This window comes from Pseudochaenichthys georgianus, chromosome 1, assembly GCF_902827115.2.
Source record: "Pseudochaenichthys georgianus chromosome 1, fPseGeo1.2, whole genome shotgun sequence".
Taxonomy (NCBI): domain Eukaryota; kingdom Metazoa; phylum Chordata; class Actinopteri; order Perciformes; family Channichthyidae; genus Pseudochaenichthys; species Pseudochaenichthys georgianus.
The window spans coordinates 45,823,779-45,848,418 of record NC_047503.1 but is presented as its reverse complement, the minus strand read 5'-3'; the positions used below and the strand labels follow the sequence as shown (position 1 = coordinate 45,848,418).

Sequence of the window (24,640 nt, the reverse complement as noted above, 5' to 3'; positions counted from 1 at the left end):
TCTCTCTCTCTCCCCTCCTCTCTCTCTCTCTCTCCCCCTCCGCACCCTCTCTCTCTCTCTCCTCACCTCCCTACTCTCCTTCTTTTTTCGTCTCTCTCTCTTCTACCACCTCCCCCCTCTCTCTCTCTCTCTCTCTCTCCCCTACCCTCCCCCTCTCTCTCTCTCGACAGCTGTCAGTATCTCATGCAGCTCACTGATCCAGTAATGAGTGACCCGACAGTGAAGATTAAATATATGTATAGCTAGTTTAGCTTGTTCCAGAGGTAGATCAAATAGCTAAGTGTGTTAGGTCGAACTCTTAAGCCGCATTCACACCGCAGTACTTTTCCCACTTTAGTTCCGATATACTTCAGAAATGTCGCGTTCACACCAAAAAGAGCCGGAAACTACATTTAGTTCATGCAAACCTTTTCACCCCCTTTTCAGTGGAAGAAAAAGGTTCCTGTGTCTGATTGGCTGGGCGGATTGCAAACCACGCCCCGTAAAACTCCCAAAAGGTTTTGTGAAGTCGCCATTTTATTATCCTCGCATTAGCATTATTAGCATTAGCATTAGCCCAGCGCAGAAACGCAGAGAGACTAACTTATGGCAACACAAAATAAAACATGGGAGCGGTGGAGATGAGGAGGTGTCGGCGTTCTGGCGATTTACTCGGAAGGCTTCAGTAGAAGCAGCTGGGACTCCCAGCAGCTTCTACTGAAGCCTTCCCCAACTCCGGGGGACTTCCGGCCGGGGACTTTGGGCGGCAGTATACGCCGTGAAGTGGGTTGCGGCCTGCCAGTAAGCCCAAAGCTGCAGAAGAAGAAGTGACGTCAGCGGCTTCATTTGCATCCCTCAGGGACTTATTCCGGTGTGAACGCGACCTGAACTTAGTTAATGCGAACTAAAGAGTTCTCGTGAACCTTTGTGGGAAAAGTACTGCGGTGTGAACGCGCCTCTAGTGTGTGTCGCTCCGCTCACCGGTCCGTCACAGCGGGCGGAGCTGCTGGATTTCTGCTTCACACACGTTGCATACCGCTATTTTATTGTCTTTTTCAGACATCTTAAAAGACTGCCAGACTGGTGAAGTCATTTTGGAGAGCTTGTTTTGTGTATCAGTCCTGTTCTTACAAGATACCTCCCTATTTAGTCTATTATCATTGATGTCATTGTGTTTGATCCGTACAATAAGAAAAGACAATACAAGATGTTAAATGCAGGTTTTAAAGCCGTCTCTTTGTTTAAATGTGCCTTCAATTATACCGTGTATTGCCTTTCCTCAGAAAACCTTTTACACATGTAATTTTGTTGTGTTCCTTTTTATTCTACGTTTAAAAAGCTAAACATGAAAGCTGTTGGAGGAACGGAAAGCCACAAAATGATACAGCATTAAAATAAAGTATACACAGCGTTAAAGCAGAGAGCTGGATATGTGCTGAGTCGACATGTTGTTTTTTTCTTTGTTTTCTAAATGGGTCTGTTTTGATGTGAAACCACTAAACCACTTTACCTCACATTGACTATATACAGTATTGATTGTCCTTCCTCCTCATCTTCCAACCATTTGGACGCAGACTTGAATTTCCCCATAACGATGTTGCTTAGCAACCGGCGTAAACAGACTTTCGCGCTATCAAGCAGTGAGCGCGCGATGTCCTGTTCAGATGACGTCCAACCCAACGGGATGCCATCAATAAACTACACAGAATCTCACTACACACCTACGCCATGACTACATTCAGGTATGTAATACCTTGGAAAATGCCCTTTAATACTTTTTGATAGCCTTCATTTTTGCTAAATTGATTTATCAACTTTTAATACTTTTTAAGACCCCGCGGACCCCCTGGACATAAAAGCTGTTGGAGGAAGGGAAAGCCACAATGCGACATTATGCAAATTATACAGCAATAAAATAATAATACATCGATTTCATTTGGTTTGACTGATACAATAACACGCCATTTTTAAAGAGGCCCGATTGTGCTTTGTCCCTTTCCTGTAGTGTGCTCTATAGGCTTTAGTGCATGCAAATGGTCTTCAAAGGCTAAAATCCCTGTGTTCCCCCCAGGGAGGGAGTTTTCGGTGCAGATCAGGCTAAAGCTTGAGAGGTTATATTGTTGCTATAAGTTATCATTGATTTCAGTATGTTGGATCAACAAAATAAGAGATGCCAGAAGAAGCGAAAATGCACGATATAAATGTGTCTTCCTAACGACAACACGCTATGGCTCAACTGCCAACCTTGAGACCTCAGAAATCAGGAGCATTTCAAAACCACCGCGGGGGTGGGGGGGTACTAGTGGATTGCTGGAGCTGTATTAGATTAACATTAACATGCTTATTGTAGTTGTAAGTGCACTGTCTTGATGGAGCATATGGGCTGGACCTGTATTTTACAGGAAAGGAGTGAGCAGAGTTGTCGATTGTAGTTCTGTTTTCTGTGACTATCTTCCTCACCCTCTCAGACTTTCAGTTGCGCACGCTGCTAAAGAGACGCGCTACCAAGGAAACCAAACAATGGTGTAGCTGTATTAAAGTCCGAGTGGAAACAGTCCTGAGTAAATCCGATTTAGTCAGAAATCGGGAGAAATGCGGGAGAAATATGACCCCGGGAGGAAACCGGGAGAGGGCAGGGAAATCGGGAGTCTCCCGCGAAAATCGGAAGGGTTGGCAAGTATGCCCACTGCCCACTACCCCTCCATTCGCGCGGAGGGTCCGCCACATTAAGTGCTGTTCCAAACCAACGAGTGTGGAGCGGTGTGGAGGGGGAGTGGGCTATCAAGTCCTCAAACAGCGAGTCTGCATCGGTGCTGACTGGAGACCGGTCTCTACCTGACCCAGGGTCGGCGTCATGGGGGGTCATTCGCGGGCCATGCCCCCCCAAATGAGTCACTGTGCCCCCCCAACGCAGGGCAGGCAAGCCTTGCCACTTTGCGTTTTTTTTTTAATCATATAGGCTAAGTGAAAACGTTTCCACTAAAAGTTTTTTGTGTGAAATACATCAGAAATAAAGAATACAAATATAAAACACGGCCTGAGCTGTGCTCACTGCTGCTCTCTGATTGGTGGGTTGCTTGACCAATGACCCCCGACCTTTGTTTTGTTATCATTACGTGGCTGTGTGTTTAGATGAAAGCTGGTGGCGATCTGTTCATCTGTTACACTGATCATACAGTAAAGCCATCGAACATAATATGATATACAGTACAGTACAAGTAGCCTACTTCTGGGTCTCTGTGTTTCATTCAAGCTCGGCTCTGTGTGTGTGTGTGTGTGTGTGTGTGTGTGTGTGTGTGTGTGTGTGTGTGTGTGTGTGTGTGTGTGTGTGTGTGTGTGTGTGTGTGTGTGTGTGTGTGTGTGTGTGTGTGTGTGTGGCACGAGCGCATTTTGTGAGTGCTCGAGCGGTAATGTGGAATGTTGTTGTTAGCATCTGGTTAGCTAGCTATGCTAACGGATATAAAGAGCTGTTTCTACACCAAGGTGGAGGACAGTCCTCTCCTGTCAGACTGAGAGGATCGTATAACCTCAGCTCAGTGAGCTAAAGGACTCTCTCAGTGTTTAGATAGTTAACTTTAGTGTAGGTTATCTCAGTGGGTCTCAAACGGTTTAGTCACCATTTATGTAAACCAGTATTTGCGAGGAATACCTTTATATGATCATTATAGTTATTAAAAAACAAGAGAATAAATGAAAAACGGGTATGAAATACTATAGGACAGTAACACAAGAATACAGTTTAAAAGGGGAGTGATTAGTAAAATATCCATAAAGAAAAAGAACATCTGTTTCCAGTTCTGTTTCATATGGGTGCTGAGAGATGTAGGCTATCCATAGATCTCTTCATGTTGCTCTCAAAGTGCACCAGATTGATGCATTGAACTTCAATGTTTAAAAGAAAATCTTCCCGGGGGAACATGCCCCCGGACCCCCCTAGTCCACGCCCACCTAAAACATGTTCACATGGACAGGATACTAAATACATTTGCACACTTTTTGTATGGTGGCCTATGTCCATATGTTTCTGTTTTGGTGGTCGTGCCACAACCGTGCATGTAGGCACAAGTCACAGTGCGCGATACAATAGCACGACACCCTGCAGTGTGTGTGAAAGACAACAGACTTTACAGCATGCTTTTTTTAATTGAAGTTGCGTTGGTGTTTGTGTGTTGGTTGTTGACGGCAGTGTGTGCCCCCCCCCCGTGCTAAATGATTGCCCCCTCATTCGATTTGTTCTAGAGCCGACCCTGACCTGACCGGAGTCACGCTGTGTGTGTCCGTCGGGAAACAAGCTGTTAAAAAGTAGTTCCAGCAAACATCCACTGATAAACTGCGATGTTAACGACCTCAGGATGACCTCATATGTTTTAACTTAGGATCAAACCTGTGTTTAGTCTAGAAAAAGGTAAATGTGTGCATTTTATTATAAAGTTGTGTATATTTACAGACTGTTCCAAAAACTAAGAAGCTTATAAGCATCAGGTTTAAAAGAGCTTTGAAACACAATGAAAGATGTTTGGAGTTTTATTTGAATTATTAATTTAAACTTTTTGTCTAAGAGATGCTGATTTGAAACCGTTGTTACATATAGTTATGGCATTTCCTGTTTCTGCCGGAGAGAGGGGAGGCCGTCCCAAAGCTTGCTGCTGTGTTTACTCCTATTTTTAACCTTTTAACAGAAAGTTATCTATGAAATGTTGTCTTTTCTTTTTTTAAACTGTTGTTTTTTTTCTGTGTTTATGAAGTTAAACATAAAAGATGGGAAGCAGAAAATCATATATGTGTTCAACAGACGCCATACAGCAAGTTATACAGTAATAAAAGTACACTTAGGGTTAAATCATAAGGATGCGAGAGGATGCGTCTGTGTACAGTCTTAAGAATATGATTAGTTTTTCTGATAAGATATGGAAGAATTTAGTCCGTTGACATTTCAGTTTGTTTCTTACAATAACCCTCTATTTTAAACCTTTCAAAAAGAGATATTTGACAGAAGTCCTCTATGATATGTTGTATTGAAGTCTGTCTTTATGAAGTTAAACATTAAAGATATTAAAGCTCTTTTTACTGTCTTTTCAGCCAAGGTGGATATTGTTGCTTATTTTCCGGCTACTTTTTCTAATAATACTTCCATTTATTCAACATGAAAAAGCCTGCTGCCGCCAGAAATGTAGGACATATCATTTCATGAAAAAGACGTGCCAACAATGCATGTTTAAAATAGAATACGCAGAAGCTTTCATACATTAGATAAAGGTTGAGTTTGAGCAACAAAGCACTCGTGTCACATTTGTAAAGGAATAAATACCAGCTAGCATTCGTCATTTCAGCACTATGCTTGGTTTAATGATTATTTGTTAACAATTACACAACCTGTAAAAGAGTAAATGAAGTGAAAGACAAAGATCGATTTTAGCTAAATATTAACATTTCTTAGACGCAGACAATATCTCATAAGTTAAATGAAACCTTAATGGGTAAAGTAAAAAGGCAAATGTGTGTCTAATCAAAAGGGTACAAGAGCCGCTTTCACACCAAGTACTTTGCCGTACTTAGTTCCCAGCCCTTAGTTCCCAGCTCTTAGTTCCCCCATGGAACTAAGAGCAGATCGCGTTCACACCGGAATAAGTTCCTGGGGGAGGATTAGGCAAATGAAGCCGCTGACCTCACTTCTTCTTCTTCTTCTTTGGGTTTACTGGCAGGCCGCAAACATCTTCACGGCGTATACTGCCACCCGAAGTCCCCGGCCGGAAGTCCCCGGAGTTGGAGACTGGCTTCAGTAGAAGCTGCTGGGACTCCCAGGAGCTTCTACTGAAGCCAGTCCCCGAGTAAATCGCCAGAACGCTGACACCTCCTCATCTCCCATGTTTGTGTTTGTGTTGCCATAAGTTAGTCTCTCTCCGTTGGTGCGCGGGGCTAATGCTAATGCTAATAATGCTAATGCCAGCAAATACAATGGCGGCTTCAAAAAACTTTTCAGAGTTTGCGTGGTTTGCAATCCGCCCAGCCAATCAGAAATTGGTACTTTTTTCTCCCCAGGAAAGTACCACCTCTAGCAGGCACTAACAATGGGGGTAAAAGTTCTCGGAACTAAGTACTCTTTTTGGTGTGAACGCAAAATAAGAGGTACTAACGGAACTAAACGGGAAAAGTACTCCGGTGTGAAGTTAAATAATTTACAATGCATAATTTGTTCTTACTTGAAGGATACATTGAATTTTGCAGTATTAAAGATGCAAATATGTATATCAAGCTAGGCTAAACGTTAGCACTCCTATTAGCTTACAGGAACATTTGCTAAGCTAGCCAAGTTAAAGAATTTACAATGCATCATTTTTCACTGGTATAGCAACAAACAGCCTGCAGTGGTGGACATTGATGTTTATTTTAGTAGTTTTTGGGCAGAAAAAAAGATATACAAATAACACTGATACACAAAAATAAGTGTTAGGTTGCAATCCAATAGTCCATTTAGCTTAGGAACCTTCCTAACGGAGTGAAATGACCCGGAAGTCCCTCAGTGGCAGCCATGATAAGAGCCGTTCCAATTCTCTGGATCAGGGTTTCCCAACACCCGGTCTGCGGACCAGTACCGGGCCGCAGAGGTGTTACTGCCGGGCCGCGAAATAGCTGTGAGTTTATCGTAATATTTGCAGAATTATAAATATATAAAAATATTTTATCATAATATTTTTTTCAAAAAGTGTTTAATTTTCGCACCTATACCAGTCATATTATTTCCTCCAGTAGCCTAGTTAATCTTTCACCAGAAAACAGTTGAAAATGGCTTTTATGATGTTCTGAGGGATTCGGCGGCTCAGCCTGGTCTCAGCCTCTCGTGCGCACGAGAAAGTTACCGGTGCGCCAAGTAGGAAGTGGAGCGCACAGGAGACAACCGTTTGATTGCAGACTGTTATGTTTATGTGGGGAAATGGCAGTGCATACATTATCTGAGATATATTTCATACTCGGACTTCATTTTAAGGACATGTCGGCCAGGGGTGTAGAGATATTTGTTTAAGCACCGGATAGGCAAAACAGGAGAGTAAACAGTCTGCTTTGATCTATGAATTCATGTCCGGGACTCTCACGGTATCTGCTGCCCGCAGCTGTTTGAAGGAAAGCCTCCTTCACTTCATGAAATGGCTGCAGCACCAGGAGGCAGCGGGACGTGTAACTCCGCCTCTGAGAAGTGCAGCACCAGCGCGCCGAGAGCGGTGCCTTTCTACGCACCGCCTTCGCTGTGTTTACCTTCATCAGAACAGCGAGTGACTGCAGGCGTGTTAACCACACACACCTCTACACACACCTCCACACACACCTCTACACACACCTCCACACACATCAAACTGCCCGATTACTCCCCCTTTTATTAGTTTTATGAAGGAGATGTCCAGTCACTAAGGCGCATGATGTGTGTGTGTGTGTGTGTGTGTGTGTGTGTGTGTGTGTGTGTGTGTGTGTGTGTGTGTGTGTGTGTGTGTGTGTGTGTGTGTGTGTATATATATAAATTCCCCCAAACAGGCGAACACCTACCAGTTTCCCCCACTGTCTCTGCCCCCTCCCTCCATGCCTGGTTCCTCCGGTTTGTATCCCGTTAATAGTTCTGGTCGTAAAGAACCGGGTGATTTGCTACCGTAATTTCTCGTTTGGAATATGAGGAAATGAACTGCGGTCTGGCTCTCCCTGCTTACACGCGGTTTGATTGGCTAGCGCTTCTACTCGCAGATTTGCATAAACGTGTTTGATTGGCTGACGCTTCCAGCTCAGCTTCAAAAGTTGAACATTGCGGGCGGAAGTAGATGGGCGGGACTTCGCCTCTCTATAGGGATAGACGTTAGGAGTTGATTTTGGACTATTCGACCGCAACCTTAGTATGCTAAGCGTTAGCATTACTCTATTGGCTTACTGTAAAAAGTGCTAAGCTAGCCAGGTTAGCGGGGACAAATTGAATTTAGCAGAATGAGATCGAATCATATCTGCGGTTGTTGTGAAAGAATGAACAAATGGGAAGTTATTACCAATTATATTTTGGCCTGATTTCCTTCTTTGATACAGTGTTGTTGCTTAATTAAGGAAGTTATGTGACAAATACATATTTATAAATATTGTGGTTTAACATAGCACTCCAAACACTGGCACACATACTGTACTTGTAAGTAGATGCAAGGCTAACCATTAGCACTCTATTAGCTTACTGGAGAATATGTTAGGCTGACCAAAGAAAGAACAAAAGTTGATTATTTTCGCTGTTATAGCTACAAACAACCTGCAGTGGTACTCATTGATGTTTATTACAGTTTTTGGGTATAATTAAAGTTGAAAAATATATATATGAAGCTTTGATACACATATATTTGTTTATAGATTCCATGCTTAACGCTAGGACTCCTAATAGAATACTGGAAATGGTGCTAAACGAACCAGGTTAGCGAGGGATAAGTTGAATTTAGTGAATGAGATGTATCATGGCTGCGGTTGTTATGGAAGAACTAAGAAAGAAGCTAACATGCTTCTTCAGCTCCAAAGGATCCACAGGGGTTATTGTCATGTGCACCATAGCTAAAGTGTAGTTCTGGCAATTAAAAGCTTAAGTCCAAGACATGAAACAATAAACATGCAAGAAGAGACAGAAATATAAGAGACATTCTGCAGGATAATGTTGCACGCTACCAATGTGCAAATACATGCAGAAAAAACTCAAAATCAAAGACATCTTTCTGCCTGTGGAGCTGCTCTGCATCAGATAATGTTTGTGTATCCAAAACTCCCATTCGAGACGAGGCCACAGTGCAGACGGACACACACACACACACACACACACACACACACACACACACACACACACACACACACACACACACACACACACACACACACACACACACACACACCACACACACACACACACACACACACACACACACACACACACACACACACACACACACACATCACTTCAGGGGACATTACATTGACTTACATGCATTTCCTGGAGACTTATCCTAACCTTAACCATAACCAAGTCCTCCAATTTGTCCACACACACACACACACACACACACACACACACACACACACACACACACACACACACACACACACACACACACACACACACACACACACACACACACACACCTGTAGAAAGACCTGAGTAAACTGGCTCAAACTGACCCGAGTTCAGTGGTTTGAGAACAATGCAATAACCCTTTCTCCGTGGATCGACCTCGGGCACACAAGGAATGAGGAAATGAGGATTGGCTGGGCGGTTGTGACACTGCGTTGGCAGGCCACATGGAAAACTGGTATGTGGTGCAGAGAGCAACATGCCGTGTACACAAACACTCGTCAGACACGTAGAGGGGGGTCAGGAGATAACCAAACGGACGGAGAGAATGTCGTACAAGCATCAAGCTCCGATTTACATGTTTATGGTGAGAGCTGAGCAGCAGTGCTTGAGATACTAAACACTGGGAGTTTACACGAGGACTAAGACGTTTCGTGTCGGTCGTTCGCTTGAATCAACAGTACAGTTTGTCAGGTGCTATCAACACTGGTTTTATGACACACTATGCTTTTTAGCGGCACTATAGTGTTTTACTACAGAACCTAAATGTACACGCCTTAAACCACTTCAATGTGCAGTTCGAAGTACATTATAGCATAATACAGCCGACTGTATACACTAGTCTGATCATTTAAAAGTATGTATCATATTACACCAGATGGTATTGTGCGTATACTTTATTCGGGGTTCCTACAACTTTACCAAAGTCAAATTAAAGAACTTTTTTCAAGCATTTTAAAGATTAGCTTGTCCTGCATTTTACAGCCGTGGTAAACGACGTATACATCAAACAGATCGCCGAGCTTTGCTATTCCCAGGTTGTGCCATGAAGCCCTGGTCATGGCAGCCTGGCAGAACGTCTATAGTATTACATATCCTACTGTGTACAGATGATATCACTTCTTTATCCAATTCAACCACGTGTTATTGTGCTTTAAACCCAATGCAGGGGCCGTACACCTTTACCCAAGAGACAAATCAAGCCGTTTTAAAGTCTTTTTCTAAGCTTTTCCTACAGCTGTGGTAAAAACCTACATATTTATATCCAGTACAGTATTATAGATTCTTCTCTATCGAGTACATCACTTCTTAATCACATTAAACTAGAGATGTCCCGATCCGATCAGGTGATCGGGGATCGGAGCCGATCACATGATTTTCAAAAGATCGGAATCGGGAGGAAAAAATCGGGGATTTCTTTTTTTTATTCTTTTTTTTTTTTTACATTTTCTATTTAATGTTACAAAACAAAAAGGACCATGTTCACATCTTAAAGTCATCCTGAGGACTTTGTTTTGGTTTAAAATTACACAACATCATGTATGTGTTGCTTCTTTTGGGCTTGTTTTCAGACCTGGTTGCTTATTCCTCTCAAAGCAACAGAGTGGGCGCAGTGTCTAATAGTAGCAGCAAGCTAACGAGAGGCTACGTCCAGCTGGTGACTCGGGAGTCGGGACAGAGAACATGTCAGGAGTTTGGAAGTATTATAAAATGTAAAGCGAAGGCAGTGTAACAGCCAGATGCAATGTTTGCAAGGCGGAGGTTCCGCGTGGTGGAAAGAACAGAGCTACGTTCAACACGACCAATCTAATACGCTACCTGAGAAACAAACACCAACAACAACACGGCGAGTGCACAGCGGCCACTCGGGGAACGGCACTGAAACAACCGACACTTTCAGAGACTTTCAAAAGGAAAGAGAAACTGCCCCAGAACAGAGAAAAGGCCAAACAATAACAGCCAAGATAGCTGAATTCATCGCGTTGGATGACCAGCCGTTATCTGTTACCTTTTTTTTTTCTTAACGCATTGCATAAAGATCGGATCGGGAAAAATCGGTATCGGCAGATTGTCAAAATCAAATGATCGGAATCGGATCGGGAGCAAAAAAAGGTGATCGGGACATCCCTAGTGTAAACCAGATGTTATTGTGCTTTCAACACCAGAAAAAAGCATATTTGAGGCAGCATTCGGCGAGGCATTTCAAATGGCAAGCCCTTTAAACAAAACCCAAGCACTTTTCATAAAAACCACATTCAAATGCAACTCTTGTAAAGGATTTGCCCAACATGTATTCAGTGCAACACTAGTGTCTGGTAGGCTACCTTTACTTTGTATGCTTCTAATCATTTATTAATAAGTTCTCTTTGTCTTGTCCTTGTGCTGCTGCTGGATTTCCTCTCTGGGGATAAATAATAATATAACTGTCAGAGAAGGAGCCACATCTCTCTTTATATGTTATGTCCTTTCCTGCACCCAACAATGAGACATGCATGCATCCATCTCCATGACGTCCTCCACTGTCCCCACAGTGCACCTGCAGGTATGTGCAGTTCCAACAAGGTGAAACCGATGCACACAAACACATGTGTATTTATACTCCGGCTCACATAGGAGCTTCCGTGCAATAACAACCCTGCAATTATTTATTGTGTGTTCAACGCTGGGTCCAAAGGTCTCATAAACACACAGTGTTCACCGTAAAGCAACAGGGAGACAAAAAGGAAATTGCTTCGTCTCAAAGCACCGCGGGTCAATAAGCACCGACAACCATCGGCTTCTTGCGCTCACAGCGATCCATTTAGCTCTCTGTAAGCAAGACTCTGCAGGAGAAGTGGATGCCAACCGACTTATGTAACAACTGGCAAATTAAATACTGACAAGACAAACACATTCCCAGTGTGGTGAGGTTTCCTGTTACAGCAAGACCGAATTCACTTTCACTTTTATATATGCAAATACCTTCTTGTCCTGGATTTCGGTCATTTACAGCAGAAATGTACAAATTGTGAATTATTTTGGGGAAAGGTGAAGTTTTAGTGCCGGGCTGCATAGTTTGGAGGACAACTATATATGCATTGATATCGCTATAATGATGAATCACACTATTAAAGGGAATGGCTATTTTCTACATTATTCACATTTTCACTGAGATTCCATTTTAAATAATATTAAAACTGTGATGTTTAGGAGACAGTGGCGACCCCTGCCTCGTTCTCTCCCGTTGTGTGTGCATGGCCCTTTAACGGTCCCCCTTCCTCCCCATCAGCGCTGATTGAGGGCACCTGGCCGCCGGTACCGGAGGAGTGAAAGGCTCGAGGCAGTCTCGTTCGCTCTCTCGGTTGGAGGATCTGTTTTTGAGAGCAGCGACCTGACGTTCCCTTCCTCTTAGTTCAACACCTTGCACGACACCACGTTCACACACCCACAGCTACACACACCCACAGCTACACACACCCACAGCTACACGACTGATCTGACTGATTAACACGTCCCATTGTGGAAGCTCTTTGGTTTGGTTTACAATAAATATCTTCCTTATATCGTGTCCGTTCCACGTTTTTGTTATGGCCAAGAGCCGGGCCCTGACAAGACTGAACATCAGTGGCCGTATCTCAATGTCGAGTACACCTGCTGCAGAGCCACTATTTCAAGTACCGTACTTTTCGGACTATAACGCGCACCTGCATATAAGCCGCAGCAGCTAAATTGTCCGTCTGTCTTGCTCTCGTTCCGTCTCTCGGTTCCACTTTTACTTTGGCGCGCGACCTGTCTCACTCTTTTCCGGCCTCCAGCTTTTCCTGCTGGAGGCCGCCTCTTAGAGGTGGCGGGCGCGGAGCGGTCCTAGAGCCCATCGTGTTAAAGGTGGTTAATGTTACCTGTAAGATCCATAGATTTAGGAGGTTCCCTAGTGGCCGTTAGCTGCACACACAAAAAATGGGGGGAAAAGTCGCGGCTTATAGTCCGAAAAGTACGGTATACTACGCCATCGAGCGGCGCCGAATGCTGGGCATTTAACATGCATTTAAAAACAGTCCTTCGGCGCCACTCGATGACGTATCTACTTGAAATAGTGGCTCTGCAGCAGGTTTACTCGACATCGAGAAACGGCCAGTGTTTCTTATTAAGTCTTCCGAATAATATTTGATTCATTAATTGATTTCAGATATTTGTAACAAATACTACGCTGACTGTGTGATTTGAATACTGCAGCAGTCCATATTGCGATTTAGATTAAATGTTGATTGCGCAGCCCTGTAGTGAAAATCTGATATTCATAGCATCAGAACATCTACACAAAATATAAGAAAATCAATAATGCCATTAGTGAAATTCACCTTTTCCTTTGTTTAGTGTACGTTGCGTCTCTTTCTTGGTGAATATATGACACTACGTACAAGTGAAGGGACGTGAAGATGCTCTGAAACTACAGGGTTACAATAGCTATCATAATGAGTGTCTTTCAACATGATATCAATTATTTATATTTCAATGATCTCAATGGTAGATTGTAAAATCCCATTTTGTATTTATATATACACTAACATTTGACCCTTGAGGTTTATCAATAAGGCACTTATTATGAACAATGTCTGGACCCTCTGTCCTGCAGCAACTTGTTATGCAGCAGCTGTTTTACAATGAATGCATATTATAGCAAAAAATACCCTACCAAATTCCTTTAAATTGTTGTTTGTGTCCAACTAACAGACTGACGGTCTAAAATCAAAGCATATTCCATGTACTATATGATATAAGAAGACAAAGGGGGAAAGGTGTACATCCTCACACCGAAGAAGCTGAAAGAACACATTTTTTCATGAAAAGATTACTTGAAGAATTAATCAATTATGAAAATGATAAGCAGATTTACATTCTGTCTAATAATTGCATCTCTCATATATATATATATATATTACCTGGGTTGTAAATGTGTGTGTTGGTTTAAAAAAACATTACTCTATGATATGTTCTACCCTGTAGGGGAGACATGTATAAAAAAGTCAGTTGATGTACTTTATCACGTATTCATTTGATTCTAGTTTTAATAAAATGTCAGTACTTTGAGGAATGTATTAATCACATATGGTACTTCCTCTTATTGATATATATATATATACAGTAAGTATCATAATAAAAGGTTTTATAGATTACGCAAAATCCCTCTCATCCAAGCATGTGGCTAACACATCAGAGAGGAAGCAGGTCAGGCTGACTAAGCAGTGTGACCAGACAATGAACCTTGAACAGCTGGAGGCCTCTTTAAAAAAAACAAAAAACACCTCCAGTGTGACAGCGGACAGCTCGGTCACGGGTGGAACCAGGTTACGCACGGAGAGGCGAGAAAAGAGATTGAGAAAAAAGTAAAGCAGGAAGAAGCAAAGAGAGGCTGTGATGGCGGAGAGAGTGCCCGAAAACAGAGAAGGGTAGACGGGGGAGCAAAGGGGGGGTGAGACGGTGGCTATCGGTCTGTCGGAGAGGCCAATTTGTGAAATTAAACATCCCAAAATCTGCCAAAGCTCTCCGTGACGCTGATGAAATGTCCTCTTATCTTGCATTCTAAATCACAGCCATGGAGAAAAATAACCCCAAACGACCTGGATGCGCCCCCTGTCTCTCCTCCCCGTGTCCTTGGAGCTCCTTTTCCCGTATAACGAAGCCAAAGTGGCCCGGTCTGCAGCCCCCTATCCTCGCCTCGCTGCCATCTGGTGCGCGTCCCCCGAACTAAAAACACCACTGTGTATCCCCCCCGATCGGTGCATCTGATGGGGGTTAAACGGTGTAGTGTGTCCGCACAGCTGGATACAGCAGCAGCAGCACATAAAGAGAGCCGGAGAGAGAAGGTGCCATGGTGGCAGCCAGCAGTGCATGTGCCCCGCATGGCACGGCGAGAGGAGCCGCGCTTCCACATCCAGCTTTCTTTCCCCACACAGCAACAACCACAATCCATGCATGTTTTAAATACAGATACAATAGCAATCCCTACCCCAAAAAGCAGCCACCACGCGTCGCGGAGTCTCCAGCAGAGACAACCGGGTTCCTCTCAGCGCAAGACAACAATAAAAATGGGGCGCAGCTGGCAGTGCCACCGGATGTCCAATATTAATTGTTAATACGGCCGATTTATGAGCATGTGGATCGGCGTTAACAGGGCCAGCCTCGTGCAGGTGTAACAAGTCAGTTTCCCAGCCACACACACGTACACTCGGACTTTGGTTAAATATTAAAGTTGACGTGAGGAATAAATCACACAACAAGTTTGGATGCTGTTTGTCCTCCTGCAGGTGCTGCTGCCGATAGGTGGGGGAACGATGCAGGCCCAGGCAAGTTATTACCGCTTTAACATGTGGGGTAAATAGATCCCTACAAAAGGAATTCAGTGAAAACAACACACAGTGAGCTGTTTTAACTGCGTAACACATGTGTAAATGCACTCAAACTACATTTTAAGTACACATATATCGTAATAATGTCTATTTAAACATTTAAATTGACGTTGTTACATATGTTGTGCTTCCTATGACAATGTTTCGAAACAATCCTATAAAAAAATCCTCCAAAATCAAGTGTGCCAAGCATGCTACATTGTGTAAATCCAAGTGAAAGTAGCCATTTGTATCACAGAACACCATTCAAAGCACATATCTTCCCTCGGTGTTGTCAAATATGCGTCACCAACTCGTTAAACTTGATGTAAATGCGCATTTCACGCGTGTACGATACGCAGTAAAGCGAAGGCAGGGAGATTTACCCTATAGCGTGTCCTCGGATGTCCCCTTCGGAGTTAAGGCTCCTCCGGACCGGGGTAAAATGTCGGCCTCGGCCTCTCCAGATGATTATTACGCACCATCCACGGACAGGCGCGCATTGGACAGTCTCAGGATCCCCGGCGCAGCGACGGCCACATGCAGGAAGTTAGTCCGCGGGAGTCGCTGGCTGCTATATGGCGGATAAACGGGACAGTAAAGATGGTTGTAGGACTGTTCAACATCCCCCCACCCCCCTTTGCCTGCTTCACCACCACCTCCTCCTCCCCTCTCTCTATCTCTCTCTCGCTCTCTCTCTCTCCCTGCCTCCCCACCATTGGCCTACCGATGTGGAGATGAGAGAATAAAAGCACTCATGAATCTAATTCCCTTTGTAATAAAAGTGTTGTACATGTGTGTTTAACATCCAATAAGACACACCCCTTCTCTCCACATGTATTCTGAGAGAGGTGGAGGGTGAGTTCGACAGCCTTTGCGTGCTCTTTGTTGTTGATGTTGTGGTGGACGGTGGAGCAGCAGTGTGGTTGTTGGTGTTGTTGTTTGCGCACTTTTTAGCAGCGCGTGGTAGGGTTCAGAGGTGGTTAAATGTACAGAAAGCAGTTGTAAGTGACTGACCTTATCGAAAGGGGAAGTGTGTCAGCTGTAAAAACACTTTCAGATCTCATCGGTGGACTGGGGGGGCACTTGAGTTCACGAATAATCCCGGAGACGAACCGTCAATCTCGAGAGAGTAGGGTGAAAGATTTCTGGCAGTGGGATTTCAAAATAAAGGTCGAATCGTCGATTATGGTGCAATTTTGTGATTAAATACTAGTTTACATATCAACATTTGTATTCTGTTTTGTTTTATCTTTATTAGAAATTGTTTCTTTAACTTGTGTTTGTATAAATATATTTATCCTATTTATTTTTTTATTTGATTCATTAAAATATATTTTTTTATTGTATTTGATCTTTTTTTGAATGTTTTACTTAAAGGGGACCTATCATGCAAACTGCACTTTTTGATGTCTTTTCTACATCAACATGTGTCCCCGGTGTGTCGGGGAACTCACGCAGCGTCAGAAAATAAACCCCTCTCTCTTTTCCTCCGTACCCACATCTCTAAAAACGGGGAACAACGGGGCTGATCCAGATTTGCGTCCGATATGACGTAATATCTGAAATGTGGACCCACGGCCCAATCAGAAACGTTGCTATCAGAAACAATGCCCGACTGTTTTGGACGTAATATGGTCGGTGTTTACATTAGCATCGCTAACACTCAGAGCTAACCTGTACTGGAGAGCATGTGTGTGAAGAAGCAGGAAGTAAAAAGGAACTCACCTTGTGGTATAACCGGCAAGAGAGAAAGCCTTTGAGCTCCAGACTGTTTCAGAGAGAATCCTTGATAATCCATGATATGACGTTTCATCACGGCAGCATTTAGTTTAGACCAGGGTTGTGTTCCAATAGTCCATTTAGCTTAGGAACCTTCCTAACCAAGTGAAATGACCCGGAAGTCCCTCAGTGGCAGCCATGATAAGTGCCGTTCCAATTCTCTAAATGAAAGGAAAGGAGGTTTCAAACTTCCTTTATAACCTCCTTTAGCTTAGGAACCACTGGACCTCCCTCACCGAAAGGAGAGGAGAAAATGCTGCCCCACAATGCATTGCAGCCGCAGCATTTGCCGTCACTCAACAGTCGGCCGTTCACGGAAACAACCGATTATGACCGAGAAATGATATCAGGAAAGTTACGGTGCTTATTAAGCATTTTAAAACATAGGTGGTAAGTTGCCAAAGTGCTTTGTTTTGAACGTTCATCAGGATTATAATCAAAAAGAGAAATATGAACGTTAGTTTTCACTGAAATTATCAAATAAAGTCAACATTTCAGTCTTTACTGAGCTGTGTGGGGTTTGTTCAACTTTTAAAAGACGTTTGAATGGTGATATACACAGTGATAGATGTTAAGGACTAACGTTTGTAATAAATACATCTGTATTGATTTTAAGATCTTTAGTTCATACAATAATACGTATTGGGATCATTGGTATTGATGTGGACCGGAGGGAGAGGGTGACGAGCATACATTTCACTTTCCTTTTTTATTTCAATTCCAACTTTGGTCCTGAAGAATATGTTTCTCTGTTGTCCACGTTCATAAAGCAAAGCAGCAGCATCAGAGCACGGTGCAGAGTCTCTAGATGAGTTTACAGAAGTCTCTCATTCTTATTGAACATCCATGTTGTAGTCCGCTGTACAGAAAACTGTGGTTTCCATGGTTTCCCCACAGCAGCAGACGCACACAATGACGTCCGCTGGCGCATCATAAACACGTCGGATAGTGAAAGTGCATTCGGATTCTCTAAAGTACCGCAGTCTCTTCTCCTAAGTCCTTTTGAATTCTCCTATCCACTATCCCTTAACCCCGCGACGTTTCACTCAGAAGTCAAGGAATAGACGATAGGGTTAGAATTTAGGAGCTGATTTTTGGATTATCGGAACGCAACCCAGGGGTGGGGAACCTCTGGCCTCGGAGCACCAGATCGTCGCTCCGGCACTTCAGATAAGGAGCCGTACACATGCCGCAGTTTCTGTGTGTCTGTGTCTTTAGTTGAAAGCCCAGTGGCGATCTGTCATACTGATCATACAGTCAATAACTTTGTTGTTATTAGCATCTGGTTAGCTAGCTATGCTAACGAATATAGGAAGCTTTTTCTACAACCAGTGAGGTAAAGGCACATCTTTATATGATCATTGTAGTTACAAAAACACAAGAGAATAAAGTAAACAGGTACAAAATACTATATGACAGTAAAACAAGTTGTTATTAATAAACAAGAATAGAGTTTGAAAGGAGAGTGATTAGTAAAATATATATAAAGAAAAAGAACATCTGCTTAAGTTCTGTTTCATATGGATGTTGAGAGATGTTTCCATAGATGTCTTCATGTTGCTCTCAAAGTGCACCAGATTGATGCTTTCAACTTCAACATTTAAAAATAAAATCTAAGGAGGAGGTTAGCCCCCCCCCCCACTTAAATCATGTCCACATGGATAGGAAACTAAATACATTAGCACACATCTTGTGTCCATATCTTTCTGTTGTGGTGTTCATGCCACATCGTGCGCATGCATGCGAGTCATGGTAAGATATCTGGATTAAGAGGTTGCTTCTTCTTTGCACAGCATGAAAGAAAGGAGGTCAATCATTTGTACGGCCCTCGGAGGATGTTGGAAAAATTGAAATGGCCCTTGAGAGGAAAAAGGTTCCCCACCCCTTGTTTAGCTGCCGGGTCCCGCAGGAGCTCAGCCCCCTCCTTTTTTATTTGATATCAATCTTTTATTTTTTTAAAGCTTTATACCCAAAATCCGCACTTTGGAAACAGGAAGTGAAACAGAGGGATATGAGGCGTGGCTAGAATGGGTGATCTGTTTGGTATTTTAAGCAAAACACTTCATAGACATGTTTTTTATATATCTGAGACCTATCTATTGCCTAAAAATAGCATGATAGGTGACCTTTAAAGTTAAAACAATTATCTGTATTATTTTGTAATTGCATCTCTTGATTGCACATTCTTACTTCAACCTAATACAAATATATATATATTTCATTCAAGTTTTGTTATTTTCTTAAATTAAGTTTTTATGTAAATATATGTATTCTCTTGCACATTATTTAATGTTTACATATCAACCCCTAAAGCACACATGTCAAACTCAAGGCCCGGGGGCCAAATCAGGCCCTTGGTGGATTTAATTTCGGCCCGCAGGATAATTTCTAATTACTATTAGATCTGGCCCGCCGGTATATTGCTCTCACACCTTCACTCCATCCTGAGGGTCTCCTCCGCTCAGAGCCTGAGCCCAAACATTGATGACCTCTCACCCGAGATGAGATGCCAAGTATCTGAGCTAGCATCTCAGAGCAGCACACTGAGTTCAATGGATGCTTCCTTCTGCACTTTCTTTCTCACGACAGCAGGGCATGTTTGGTTTCTCTCTGAGGGGAATAGTTTTGTTGAAGCTGCTGTTGGCCTGTGGGGAAATGTACTCATAAGAAATGACTCTGGAGAAGCTGCAGATAGAGCCATGAGAAATGAAAGCAACTGATTATTTAATGTTGTTTTTACAGGCAATAATTGAAGCTTTGTTAGTTCCTGGTATAATATGTGCAATAAGTTCATTTCAATAAGTTCTGCAATAAACATTGAACCAGTGCGGCCCTCCTCTAGCACCGATTTGAGTTTGACACCCCTGCCCTAAAGGCTTATGGTTTTGAGTATTGCTATTTTATAGGTATTGGATGAGCCTTGTTTTATGGAAATCTCTTGAATTTGTATGACTGTGTTCGAGAAGAAAATAATCTTATTTTAAATGTCACATCAGAATAGACCAGAAAGTTCTGTTGAGTATGCTGTTGTTACTTCAGTTGCTTTACTTTGTGCACCTCAGCACCCTCACACGTCCATGCAACCTTCACCCTGCGTTCACACTACTGATAGCACTGACGTCCACACCTCATGCTTTACTCACTTTGCTCTTCAGAATCAGAATCAGAAACGGGCTTATTGCCAGGTAGGTTCACACATACGAGGACATTGACTTGATGTCGTGGTGCATACATCAAATATAAAACAAAGAATTATAGGAGTTGAGTATAGGAGAGTTATGGTGAACAGTTTGTGTCCATGGTGGCAGGGGTCGGCCACTGTCTTCCCTGCCCGCCTCAGGGTGCTGGAGGTGTGCAGGTCGTGGAGGGATGACAGATCGCAGCCGATCTCCTTCTCTGCAGAGCGGATGACACGCTGCAGCCTGCCCTTATCCGTGGCTTTGGCTGCGGCGTACCAGATGGTGATGGAGCAGGTGAGGATGGACTCGATGATGGAGGTGTAGAAGTTCATCATCATTGTCTTTGGCAGGTTTGGTTAATTTGAATGACTTGATTACCGTTGATATGGTGTGTCTCCTCTTTGTTGTGGCCTTTTGAGCCAGGTCCTAACACTATCCAAACCGTAAAGCCAAAACGACCTACCCTAACTCGATACATCTTAAGATTAAGACCATAAGACATATGGTAAAAACAAATATCTGATTATCATGTGCATGCTAACATATACTGGTAGCCTAGTGGGCTAATGTGGATAATAAATGGCAACTTGTGGGATACTTACATTGAAAATGAATTAAACAAAATGCATACAACATTTGAAAACATATTCCTACATTTTCATATCTTCATTCAGTAAATCAGTCATTTACTTGACTATAAACCTGAATTTTATTATTTTGGAAATCCTACTACCGTACTTCCGGTCTGGTGCTGTCTCACTGCTTGCAATTTGACCCATATTTTCAGTCCGGGAAATCGAACACGGTGTGTGACGTCACGCCGCGTCACAGGGGCGGAGTCACACGACCCGTGTTTAAGGACACCGGGGAGAATGGAGCTGTGAACCCGCTGACCTCAGCCTTTTCCCGGGCTGCTTCAGAGCAGAACCCCGCTGGAAACACTTCACCTCTTTACCGACATTATGCGGAGCAGAACGGCCGGGCAGGAGGCCTCAAAAGCGGGTCAACTACAACTCAACAGCCCTCACTTTAACGTGTGTAAATCCTATGGTTTAAACTCACTGCTTTGTAGTTCACTTTTTCATGGATTAAAGTGAAGAATAAAGTGTTATTTTTATGAAGTTAAGCAGAATTATTCGACAGTGCAACAAGCTATTTGAATTAAGGTCAATTATCAGCTCTTCACAACAGAAACTGAACATTAGATGTAAACATACATCCACTTTAATTTATATTTTCCTTTTGCTGACATTGTTTACAGTTGTCAAAGGCAAATAGGAAAACGTATGAAGTAAAGTAGTGGAAAATATAATGATTGTGACTACTTTATGGGACATTATGGGATATTTGTATATGATTTTTGCATCACTGAGATGAGGCTTGTTCTCACTCCTTGTCTATATTCATAATCATTTTAATTCCATTGATGTTATATTTACCTTCATGCTTTTTGGGTGCTAAAGGCTACTAAGGGTTCCTAATCATTAATGTTCATGTTATTTATTTGTTATATACAATGAAATATAAAAATCTGTATCAGCCTTAGAAATCCTGCCTCTGTCGTGCTCTATTTTACAGAATTAAATTATTATATTAGAATTAAGCAGCTGCTCCCTTGTGATGAACAGACATCTATAGACATCTATTCCCTGTTATTGAGGCCAGCTCGTATAGCTGTTTACGTAAGGATGGATTAATCCAAAAAGTAGGTTGTCATGGCGCATTAAGCCACAATGTATGAACATTACAGAGGATAAGCTGCGGCGTGTTTATCCGTCTGCACGTTTAAGCCCATACTTGTGGGCCTATAGGCGGTGAAACAATGTTTAGCATTCAACAGAAATGTAGGCCAATGCTTGGATAAATCATAATTAAAGGTCAATACCATATTCTTAGTACTAGTAGGAAGGAGAGTGAATATAATATTATCCTCTCTCCTTTATCTATGTTCGGTTGTGAAACACATCACCCAGTCTCAAATCGCTGTTGATTTTGTAATGTCATGTAGATTTGATGGGCTGTTGGACTCATTAATGCGCATCCCTAATGAGAAAACAGTGCTGCACCTACACTCATTTATCTGAAGCTGTTAATTATGGATTGATGCTGGCCTATAGGTGGTAATGAAATGAGAGCATCTTTCAATAAAAATAATCATAATCTAACCTGCAGGTTCACATTTAACATGTTGTGCCATTAACCTCAATGTTCAAGGTTCTTTATTAGTCATACGAACATAGCTACAAAGTAGTTATGTCGATGAAAATCTTAGGTCCCAGGCTTCTCCAACAGTGCAACACAATATTACAGAAAAACAGACAAATATAGTGCAAGTAAATATTAAAAGTAAATGCAAAAAGAAAGGAATAGTTTAAAAAAAGGGAAATAGTGAAATAAGAGTCTATATGCAAGTTATTGGAATGATATATTAGGTAAATAGATACATGATTACTAAGTAGCAGATGAATGTTGTGGATGTTGTTACAGCAGTTCAGGTGTTTAACAGTCTTATGGCCTGTGGGATGAAACTGTCTCTTAGTCCGGATGCTGCGGTACCGCCTGCCAGACGGCAGCAGACTGAACAGTGTGTGGCTGGGGTGATGGGGTCTTTGATAATCCTGAGGGCTTTCTTCCTGAGCCGCTGGGAGTAAAGGTCCTCCATGGATGGCAGCCCCGTCCTGGTGATGTGCTGTGCAGTTTTCACCACCCTCTGTAAAGCCTTACGATTGAGGGCGGTGCAGCTGCCTCAGGGTTTATCAGGATCTCTGGAGCCAGACTCAGGAGGAAAATTGAGGAACTGCAGTTTTTTGGTTAATTTAGTTATAACCAGATGTTACTGCTTGGTCTGCAATTTAAAAACATTGCATCAATAATATACCAGTAAATTATCACTATACCCGTCTCTATCACATATACATCTGTTAAAATGTGAAATGGAGTTTAATATTATTACATGCCTGAGTTTAATACCCATTTCTGATAGGTTGTTAATTTTCGCTAACAGACCGTTGCTAAGGAGAACAGACTGTTGATCAAGGGACTATGTGCAGTTATATTAAAGGGGACCTATCATGCAAAATGCACTTTTGTACGTCTTTGATACATGAATATGTGTCCCCGGTGTGTCAGGGAACTCACCAAGTGTCAGAAAACACAACCCTCTCTCTTTTCCTCCGTACCCAAATCTCTAAAAACGGGGCTGCAACGGATCTGATACAGACTGATCCAGATTTGAAATATCTCTGACGTCAGAAATGAGGAGCTACAGTATATGGCCAACTCTCCACCTATCAGGAGGAGACAGCCACGGCCATTGCCGTTCGAAAGCGCTGGAGACGCTGTAGTACATATGCCAGGCCTGTAGGTGGCGCTGTAGTCTGCCACAAAAGCAGCGAAGAAGACTTCTCAGATTCAGCCCCTGCCAAAACAGGGCTAAAAAAGAGCAAATAGAGCGAAATGAGGCATGGCTAAAATGCATATTTGAATATAGTATTCAAATATAGCATGATAGGTCCACTTTAATTGACGGAAAGAAGTCCTGTCGATTTAAGGTCAGCTGTGGACAACAAACATTATTTTTCATCCGTCAGAAAACACAGTGGAATACTTTGTTATTATTTATTATTATATTTATCAAGAGCACGAAACTTTGGATCCTTCGTGTCGTGATCCTGATCAAATTAACCCATACTTTAAACGTGTTTTATATGAAATGCTCAGTTCATCATTTAATTACAACACATTGTTTAAGTGAAGGCCTTGAGTTATATGATGCTTTTAAATTCAGATTTTGACAATTTTTTGCCTCAATGCAATTCTAGAGGAATCATTGTTTAGTTTTGTAAAAAAAAACTGACAATTTTATAGATGTGTTCTCCTCAAATCGTGAACTGTGTTGGCACTAAAGTATTTTTAGGCTTTAAAGGGGCCCTGTAAATCTCAGTTACAAAATGTGTATGTTGTGCCTCTACTGTGACTTGGTTAGCTGGCCGGCTCTGTTGTGATTGGTCAACCGCTTAGAGATGTCCCGCCCCTTAGCCTATCACGTACAATGTGTCAGAGTGCTAGCCAATAGAATCGTGAGTGTTACATAGTGATGTCACCATCTTACAGAAGTAAACAAAGGAGTCAAATGGAGGCGTTTCAAAAAGGCAAACATACAGTACCTTAAAAAGTATTTTGATTCCAGCTCCTATAGTTTTCCTTTTAAAAGTAAATTCATTGAGTATTTGAATTTACATATATGTTTATTTGTGCCTTGTGTAGACGTGTATTTTGATGGCTTTGTTGCAAAATGTCTCGGTTTTTTGTACAATTATAAAAATAGGTGTGTGTGAACATGCATACGTGCCTCCCTGTGTGTGTCCTTTATTTCCATCATAACCCCGCCGAACTGACAGGAAGTCCTTCAGCATCGTCCCTTCTCTCCCGCTGTGCAGCAACATCAGCACAGATACAACAGGAAGGTCGACACGCATCATATT

The 24,640-nt window shown here is 42.5% G+C and overlaps 1 protein-coding gene across 1 annotated transcript in view; it reads right to left on the bottom strand.

The window, feature by feature from the left end:
* The window catches only part of LOC117451058 (CREB3 regulatory factor-like), a 79,642-nt gene extending 63,350 nt beyond the window's left edge, over nt 1–16,292 (bottom strand). Inside the window, exons 1-2 of the mRNA XM_034089153.2 lie at nt 16,213–16,292; nt 15,582–15,769 (exon numbers count right to left, since the gene is read on the bottom strand). The gene's annotated coding sequence lies outside the window, so the exon portion shown is untranslated. The remainder of the gene's footprint in view (nt 1–15,581; nt 15,770–16,212) is intronic.
* Between the last annotated feature and the right edge of the window lie 8,348 nt (nt 16,293–24,640).